Here is a 3,176-nt window from a genome sequence, read left to right on the forward strand (position 1 = left end):
GCTGTGCGGGTAGTGGAGGTATTAAGTTAAAATACATCATTATATTTAGAAAAATAGAAATAAATTTCAATGAGTATTACTTACTCGGATATAGTCCAACCCTTTGTCAGCTATTTTTGGCTCCATGCGATGTCTTCATTTCCGATGTTTTGGGATAAATTTCGGAGCAGTGATTTATCGTTCTCACATGTTAAACGTCCCCGGTGTAGTCTGTTAAACGTCCCCGGTGTAGTCCTGTTAAACGTCCCCCTCATTATTATTATTATTATTATTGTTATTATTATTATTATTATTATTATTATTATTATTATTATTATTATTATTATTATTATTATTATCATTATTATTATTATTATTATGTGAAGGAGGGTGAAAGTAGGTACTTATGACAGATGTTCAGTATGAACTTCTTTAATCCGTCATTTTCTTCTCCAACCTAGTATCCAGGCATTTTTCATAAAACTATTAAGGGAGATTCTCTGCACTCAATCTACTGCACATGGTAGCCAAATATCTTACGTATCTTGAAAAGAACTCATTGGACAACATTATCACAGCTAAAACGTCTGCTATGAAGACGTACTTGAGACTAAGTCTCAGATACTTCTTAACTACAGCAACACATTCAATACCCCCATACTACTAACAACTCATTACCTTCGAATTCTGTAGTGCTTCATGCCAGCTAAGTGGTTACACATTAGATACCTTTGACAACAATTGTACTTCACCGCTGACAGATCTCAGAACATTAAGAGGTGACTGATACTATCTTCTGAAATGTATCTTTGCTTTTCCCTCACAGAATCGAGTCACAAATTCATTGTGACCATCACCAAGTGTTTCATACGCAGCTACACTTCAACTGTACAGGCATGGAGTATTGTCCACAACATTAAATAAGTAAAGGATTTGCTTGTACATCATTTCTGGCCTCCCAACTTGCAGCGGGATCTTCTAGTCTTTTGTCAGAAAGATCCCCACTATCATTACACAAACTCGAAACTTTCCAACTAGGGTTGCTCAATAAAAACCCCTGCACATAAGTCACCACGTTTTCCTCTTTTGTTTTCAGCTTTACACAATGCAGGAACAAGCGCGCACGCACGCGCACGCATACGCGCACACACACGCACACGCACACACACATACACACACTAACGCACACACGCACACACACACACACTAACGCACACACGCACACACACACATTAACGCACACACGCACACAAACGCGCGCGCGCGCACGTCTTTAAAGAGATAGCACCTTTCACTACCATTTAGATGTGTACTCAAAGAAGTTATCTTAGATTTCCACCAAAATTTAAGCAGTGATCACGAAAACAAAATCCACTGAAGTCATGGCAAAGTTTATCAGCGTAAGCACATTGTTAATATACTTTGAATGTAACATTCTTACACCACAACTATCAACCTGCCGAAACTGCTCAAATATTTTTGTGGTTTATAATACCAAAAACTCCGAAATAGCTTATTTATCTTTAAATGAGAATTTCACCGCAAACTCGTTACTACTTTCGTGTAAATACGTGACTTAAATAGATAAACAATTTCTACACATTGCCCGATATTTTAAACTACAGCAGCAAAAATAAATATATAATTTTCAGTGCTGAAAAGTGAAGTGAGCAACATTGTACGAATCGGCAGTGAGCTCCTCAAGAATCACTCTCCTCCTGATGGTCTCCTATACAACCCCAAAACAGCTGCGCTCTCTTACCTCAGAGAAGACCTGGATGGAAAGCACTCAGCATATGTTACCCGGAAGTTTGAAGAAGACAGTAGAATTGACACGAAGCGCAGCTTCTCTTGGATACAAGACCACTACATCACATCACTACATCACATTGCATTTGCAATCCAGGAACAAGAGATTTCCACAAAGTACCTGGTGAACAAGAGAGACAGTGACGCTCTTGTAATCCAAAGGTGCAACCACGTGTGTAGGCTATGTCATGTTTCTGTGGAAGACATTACGCATGTCCTAAAGCTGTCCTAAAGTGTCGTCACGATACTACTTCCCTGTGCGGCACGATGTTGTTGCTAAAGCAATTTTCAATGCCACCCGCAAAAAAGACTGCCTGAAATAAATTTAGAAAATCCTTCCGTTATGGAATACATTCATAAACACCAACTCAAGGAATACTAGAGGAATATTCCCATCAAAACTTCTGTCAAATGTAAACATAACAGGCCGGATATTGTCGTTTGGGACAGAGGAGTAAAATTGTTTACTATCACAGAGGTTAGCTGCCCTGCAGATATAAACGTCTTTGAAAATCAAAGAAAAAGAGGATATCTATAAACAACTGCTTCGATACCTTCAACTTCTATATCCAGACTATAAATTCACATTCATACCAATAATAATTGGAGCACTAGACTTTGTTAGTAAATGCTTAAAGGGGAATCTGGATAAACTGGGATTTTCAGAAAGAGAAAATTGACCGGCTGATTCGTACATTACAAGTGCAATCTGTGAGTAGAACAGTAAAAATATGCAAGACTTTTCTCAAGTTCCAAATGTGAATTTGTCTGTATTAACTATATCCCAATGATGGAGCCTTGTATCTTTCTCGGAAACCGGTTCCTTCTTCAGTGAAAGATTTATAATAATTTAAAAAATGGAAGCGATATGCATACATATATACATATATACATGCATACATACATACATACATACATACATACATACATAAATACATACATACGTATGTATGTAGGTGTGTACATACGTAGGTGTGTAGGTGGAGAGGAGCTGCTCCGCGAACCGGTCATACATACATACGTATGTATGTATGACTAGCTCGCGGAGCAGCTCCTCTCCGCCTACACACCTGCATACCGCCTACCTCAGTACCATCACCACACACACCATTATACAACTCATTACTCACTTCACACACCATTAAACACACACACGCACACACACACAAACAAACACCTCCCCACTTCATACACACCCTTCAATAGTGTCACCGCACATACCACTATACAAGCATCCCTATACACTGTTCAACTCTGTACACACCACACACCATCATGCACACTCCCATACCCACACAAGCACATAATTCCTTAACACAGACAACACACACACACACACACACACACACACATACACACACACACACACACACACACACACACACACA

The sequence above is a fragment of the Octopus bimaculoides genome, chromosome 17 (genome assembly GCF_001194135.2).
Source record: "Octopus bimaculoides isolate UCB-OBI-ISO-001 chromosome 17, ASM119413v2, whole genome shotgun sequence".
Taxonomy (NCBI): Eukaryota; Metazoa; Mollusca; class Cephalopoda; order Octopoda; family Octopodidae; genus Octopus; species Octopus bimaculoides.